Source organism: Caretta caretta, chromosome 25 (genome assembly GCF_965140235.1).
Source record: "Caretta caretta isolate rCarCar2 chromosome 25, rCarCar1.hap1, whole genome shotgun sequence".
Classification (NCBI taxonomy): domain Eukaryota; kingdom Metazoa; phylum Chordata; order Testudines; family Cheloniidae; genus Caretta; species Caretta caretta.
Window position 1 is genome coordinate 13,978,866 of NC_134230.1, and position 6,655 is coordinate 13,985,520.

Below are 6,655 nucleotides of genomic sequence, written 5' to 3' on the forward strand. Positions count from 1 at the left end.
GTGTCTCTCTGGGCTGTTTTGATTGTAAGTGCTTAGGGGCAGGGACTGTCTCTCACTGTGTGTTTGTACAAAGGGGCCCTGATCTTGACTAGGGCCTCTGGGTGCTACCGGAATACATCTAGAGTATACCAGGGGTCTCAAACACGCGGCTGTTATTTCCTGTGGCCCTCCAAGCTCCCCGCGCCCCCGGAGTTATTTCCTGTGGCCCGCCAGGCTCCCCTCCCCCTGCTCCCCCTCCCGCCAGCATGCCATGTCCCCGTTCCTCTGCCTACCTGCAGGCGCTTTCCGCCGCCAAACGCACTTAGTGCTTTCCAGGAGGGAGTGGGGAGGAGCGGGGAGCCGTGTGCCCAGAGGAGGAGGCGGAGAAGAGGCAGGGAAGGGGCGGGGATTTGGGGAAGGGGTGGGAAGAGGCAGGGCAGGGGCAGGGCCTCATGGAAGGGGTGAAGTGGGGGCAGGGCCGGGGGCAGAGCGGGGGGGGGGGGGCGGGTTCAGTGATGTGGCCCTGGGGCCAATATACTAGTCCTCATGTGGCCCTTGTGGTGATTCGAGTTTGAGATCCCCGGAGTATACAGAACTCCTCAGCAGTGGGGAGCGCAGGCCCATGGGATGCTCCTTGGTCACCGTCTCGCAGGGTGGGCTTGGGGGTTGGGGAAGCAGGGACAGTGATTTCACATCTGCCTCGATCCACCAGCCACGTGGAATTGGGTGCCAGCCAAGGAGGCATTTCCATGGTGCTGGGACGGCTCCCCTCAGGCTAACGAAGCCTGGAGCGGGTCTCCTGACACCCTGCACCGGGATGTGCATAGGCCTTCAGGATCCCTATTGTAATTAAATGAATCACTAACATCCCCAGCTAAGACAGCAATGGGTTTAAACCTCCCTTCACTGAATAGCAGGCAGCTGCAGAACGTGGCTGGAGTGCTGGAAACACCCTTAGCCTCTTCCAAGCACTGCCCGAGGAGATGAAATGCTGCGGCTGCGTCTCTCCTACTGGCACTGACAGACCAAAGGCTGGACTGAAGCCACCCTTAGCTTAGCAAGCCCCTGGGCGCTTCAGTGCCTTTGGTCTTCCAGCAGCTTGCACGGGGACTAGATCCCACCAAGAGCTGGGACGTCAGAAAACCAGATCTAAGCTAGGGATGAGAGCCTCGTCGTTGGGCTTCTGGTCTCTTTGCACTACAAGATCTGCTCACGCGTCTCTTCCCAGAGAGGTATTTGGGGTCGATTCTTTCCCCTCCGCTGGTAATAAAACTCAGTTTCAGACTCCAACAGGAAGCAGAGGAAATGCACTGGCCCTTGGGTGCTAAAGCTGGGGGTGGGGTGGGGAAGGGGATTAAAATCCAAGTCCAAAAGCAAGAGCTCTCCTGCTCCTTGCAGGAATTAAATTCTAATTAGAAGGAAGCTCTGTGAAGATGGGAGATTTGACTGAATGGCAAACTCCAGTTAGTACAGCAAGTTACTAGCTCTTCAATGATTTTAAGAGTGATTACAGAGGAGAGTTTTATGGGCAACTAAGCCCAGACGTCTATTGAAGCTGTAGTCATGATAATAGTTTGCACTCACATGGCTCCTTTCTGCCAAGGAGAGCACTTCAGACACTAATTACAGACTCACTGCCCACCCCCGCACACCCTGGGAACTAGGGAAATATTATTACTCCATTCTTAGACAAGGAAGCGGAAGCCCAGAGTAGGGGGAAGTGACTTGTCCAAGGATGCTTGTTGAGTCAGTGGCAGAGGTAGGAATAAAACCCCAAAGCCCCTGGAGCCCAGCCCCAGCCACTCCACAGCCCCAGACCACCTTGTATCCCCTCCAGGATGCTTAAGAACATTTGCCAGCCTTTTCAGCCCCACATCAGGCTCCTAAACGCGATTTAGGAACCCAGGGAAAATGGAGACGATTTAAACACAGAGCGAGGGGCTTTCCTTGGGGGACCCAAACCGGAACGTTTCTGCCGTCGTCTGGGGTTCAAAGAGGAAAATTCCAGTGCAGACGAGACCCCAGCTGGCTTCAGTGGGTTTTGAATCAGGCCCCAAGTGAGCAGCCCCAGGGAGGGGGAAGCCCTGGGTTCATTCTGTTTGTCCAGATGACTGCAGGTCACCAGGCCCCTCTGCCGTCCCCTCCGCATCACGGCGACGTGACCCAGCCGCTCAGCTCTGCAACAAGCTCACTCACCGGTCCCGAGAGGAGCAGCAACGCCCTGTGCTCTCCCACCCTCCGATGCAGCCAGCGCTCTTCCCTCACCCCCACAGCACTGCTCCCGCTCCCTTCCCGCCAGCGAGTCTCCCTAGGGTTGGGCCTGGAAAAGCTCTAACCGCTCCCACAGCCAGCATCCTGCCCCACCTCCTACACCACCACCTGGTGGGTAAAGCTGGGGTTGGAGCAGCTGGTTGCTCCCCCATAGCTAGCACTCCCAGGCCATTCCTTACTGCCCCTCCTTATGGCACCAGGATATCTGCCTCCCCCCCTCCCCCCAGCCAATGCTCTTGCATCTTTCCCTGCACCGACCTCCCACTGGGGGAAGGTTGATTTTTGAGAAGTGGGATCTCTCCCATAGCCCATTCCAATGGGGTTACCTGCTAGGAACAGTCAGGATCAGTGAGAGGAGGGGTTCTTCCTAAAACCGGTGCTTTCCCATCATTATCCTACAGCATCAGGTACCAAATGCACTTTTCCCTCTGGTTTGCTGCTGGAAATTAAAAGAAATGAGATGCACACGCCATGTAACACGAGAACTGGCTAATCCACGCACATATCATCTTGGCCGGGCCCCAGAGTTAGACATAGACAAATTAAATGTCAAATGAGTGGCCTCACCGCCCAGACATTACCAGCGAGGGGTGTGCCCTTGCCCCTGTGCAAAGAGACCAGCCCTCAATCGAAGGCTGCTCAGAACCAGCTCGGTAAAGTGCTTTGGGATCCTTTGGAAAGAAAGGCGCTGCACAGATGAGCCTTACACTGGAGACGCAAAGGGACGAATTCAGAGGGGATGGGCAGACAGGTGTCAGTATGGCCAAGCTAGTCCTAGTGCAAGGGACAGCTCATAGCTGATCATTATTTGAATTATACCAGCATCTCAAGGTTCCAGGCCAAGTGCCGAACCCCATTGCACTAGGCACCGTATAGACACAGCTCCTGCCCTGAAGAGTTTATGGTCAAAACAGAAGGCACAGATTGGTGTCCCTCATTTTGCAGATAGAGGACTGAGCCCCCACCCCTGAGAGATCAAATGACTTGCCCAAGGTCTGGCACATCGTCAGTAGCACAGCTGGGAACTGAACCCCAGCAGGCTGAAGCCCATCCCAGGGCCCTAACCACAAGACCAGCCTGTTACCACACCAAGAGCTACTTCACATCCCCTCTGAATCTGGTCCAGTGACACAGCTGAGCTCTCGCCCCCAGGTCCAGTGGAAGCAATTCTACTGCTGATGATTTTTAAGCTACTTTTCTGTCCTTTATTTCGCTTCTTACATTTTTATGAGCAAACCTCCCTCTTTATGGGGGAAAGAAAAGCACACAACAAAGAACAATACAAACCCCAGGAAATAACAACTACTCTGATATTTCTGTCCCGCCGGGGGGGGGGGGGGGGGAGAGACAAATCACTTACAATTAGAACGACAGGCAATAACAAAGCCCCGTCAATTAAAACGCGGCGGCGCGAGGAGCGAATTTTAAACATCCACCAAGGATCGGGGCAGGATATTACCCAGTCCCCAATCAAAGATTAAGTCTTCAGCGGAAGCCATAAAGCTACAAAGGCAGCAGCTTGATGAGAAGCACAAGGCGGCTCAGTCACTCTGCTGGGATCGGCAGCTTTGTGACAAATGGATAATCGTGGCTGGTAACGATGCTCCCTGTTTAAAACTTCTGTGGGCTGGGGGCAGATGTGGAGCGCTGGTGGCGGGGACTGGGGTTACGGAGCCCGGGAAGGCACATTACAGGGATAATGGAGGAGAATGGAGAATGGAGAGATGTTTCTGTCCTAATGTTATTCCTCCCGCAGAAGTTTGTGTCAGCTGAGGACTAATCTGTACAGGAGCTGAGCCCCTGGGATTCCCATTGAGATGAGCAGAAGCATTAGGTGCCCCCCTGGGATTCAGAGGTGGCAGGAAACTGCTGCACTATGCTAACTCCCCCTATTGATTTTACACTCAGGCGCTCAGATACCACGGTGATGGGTGCCAGAGTAAGACCCCAAGAGAGGTGAATTGCCAGGGCCAAATTCTGCCCACAGTTACACCTGGGTAACCCCGTTGGGGTGGCAGGGGCTGCAGTTCAACCTTGGGATGCAGCCTTAAACACCATCACCCACTTCACAGCAATGATCAGCCACTGAGAAATCCGACCTAGACCCACCCTAGCAGTCGATGGGCAGCAGCTGTCCACAACCCTGTCCTTCAACAGCACAGACACTCCCTGTGTGACCTTGGGCAGGCCACTTAGCCTTTCTGTGCTTCAGTTTCCCCATCTGTACCATGATGGGGAGATCACTGCCCTACCTCACAGGGATATTGGGAGGATAAATATTGTGAGACGCTCAGGTACTATGGGGGGGGGGTCAGATAACTACCCCAGAGGGTGGGACTTACTGTGCCTACTCAATAAACCGCACCTAATGTCATTCTTAATGGCAGAATGACCCTGGCCATCAGCTTTGGGGATCCAGAGGATGGGGGTCCTGGGGGCATGGCAATCTGGGGAAGACGTAGCTTGGAGTTGGGTGTATACAAGGGTGGGTGAATTGGGCAGATTCAGAGGGGGCTGATTCAAATGCGTCTCTAAGTGAGGCAGAGCTCTTTGGGGAGGAGATGGGGGCTGATGGGCACAGATTCCTCGGGAGAGTCTGGTGCTCTTTGCCTGGATGGGATGCGGTGCTAGGAAAACCTCCCAGCAGCCCTGATCGCAGCCAGAGGGAAATCAGAGAAACAAACCAGCAAAAGTCACATTTTAGCAAACATCAGAGATTGAAGGGCCACGGGCACTTGGGAGGGGCAGGGAGGCGGCCAGATTCAACGGTGGGTTTCTTTCTTTCTTTCTTTCTTTCTTTCTTTCTTTCTTTCTTTCTTTCTTTCTTTCTTTCTTTCTTTCTAATTAAACTCCAAACCACTAAGTTTCAGATCATTTCCTCCTCTTCTAACACCCCCCCATACTTCTCCTACTAGAGACACACATTCCACCTAATACACACCTACAGCTCCCAAAGTACACCCCCCTCTCAGTCACACTGGATATTGACGTGCCATTTACAAATAGTTCATGAAGGGTTAATAAATTCAACTGTTCTGGAGTCCAGCCTGTTGTTTATAACCGCAGCTTAGAACTGCCTATAACACTTTCTATTGATGTGGCAATAAGCAGCTAGAATACAGCCGACTTCTGTTGGCTACATATTTATAAGAGCGATGAATCACTTAACAACCCTTTTAGGAATGGAGGTTTAGCCTTAACTTAAGTGTAACCCACACTTCTAATAAGAGAAATGGATGTCTGTGCCTAACAGAGACCCATATTCTCTCTCTCACACACACACACTCTCTCTCCCTCGCTTCTCCTCCTCACCCATTCACAGACTTTGCTACATTCATTCCGTTTTCTAGCAACCACCGAGACATTTGCACACTCTCCTGGCAGGTGCAGTCCAGAGCTCCTAGCCCCGAGCTCTGCATCCCTCACACCCTGGATCTGCCAACACTTTCTTCTGTGGACAGTGTCGGTTTAAAGGCAGCACTTACCTTTGCTGCTCTCTGGGTAGAGTTGTCGGTGTCCCCCCAACAGAGGAGATTGCAGCCCCTGAGCTGGGGCTGCCGGGCTCCCTCTATAAATACCCCCACATGCAGCCCACAAGGGACAGTGAGGAGGGGGCTTCTCAGACTATAGGTTTAAAGCAGCAGGGCTGGGTGCGAGGGTGGGGAGTAAATCTCGGCCCCGACCAATCAATATAAAGAGGAGGAGACTACCAGGGATGAGCAATTTCTTTTGCTGAGCATCACCGAGCAGCTTCCTGGGTTTGCGCAACCCGGGCACAGCCCAGGTTGGGGGAGAGCCGCCCACGCTCCGGAGTTGTGCTCTGCAGCCGCCAGGTGCTTTTTCCTCTCGTCTGTCCTGCGGACATCACAGAAGGGCAGCACTTCCCAGGGAACCAGAGCTGCATCCTGGCCAGACTCCCAACGGCCTCATTACCCCGACCTCTCCTGAATTGCTCCCAGGGGGCTGAGCTGGACACAGGAGTTTCCTTCCCTTCCTGGCCTAAGCCGTTCGGGACAAGCACGTCACTGGGCTCCATATCCAACCCCCTGTGCAGATCAGCGCTGTCTTTGTCCCAGGCGTTGGGTCAGCCCATTCTGGGACGACGAGGGTTCAGCTGCAAAGGTTGGATTTGGATCTGACCTTGCCCAGAGTTTGGGGATGACCGGCCGACCCCTAGTGTTCAATTCAGGGCCTTAAACAGCTGTTCCCCCCTCTGCCTCCGAGGTGGGGGAAGTGGTCCCAGTGCAGTGTGCAAAGCTGTTTCCACCCTCACGGCCTTCGCCCCGTCTATCCACAGAGCACGCCTGGTCCCTGGGTCTCAGCTGTAGTGATTATACAGGGGGTAGCCAAGCCACTTCCAGAGCACCTCCCTCCTGGTATGGGGCAGCCCAGCTGGTGCCCCACC

The 6,655-nt window shown here is 54.1% G+C and overlaps 1 protein-coding gene across 1 annotated transcript in view; it reads right to left on the reverse strand.

Annotated features, from left to right (window-relative positions):
• The window catches only part of LOC125627293 (granulocyte colony-stimulating factor receptor-like), a 32,600-nt gene extending 26,743 nt beyond the window's left edge, over nt 1–5,857 (reverse strand). Inside the window, exons 1-2 of the mRNA XM_048831247.2 lie at nt 5,736–5,857; nt 2,577–2,689 (exon numbers count right to left, since the gene is read on the reverse strand). The gene's annotated coding sequence lies outside the window, so the exon portion shown is untranslated. The remainder of the gene's footprint in view (nt 1–2,576; nt 2,690–5,735) is intronic.
• Between the last annotated feature and the right edge of the window lie 798 nt (nt 5,858–6,655).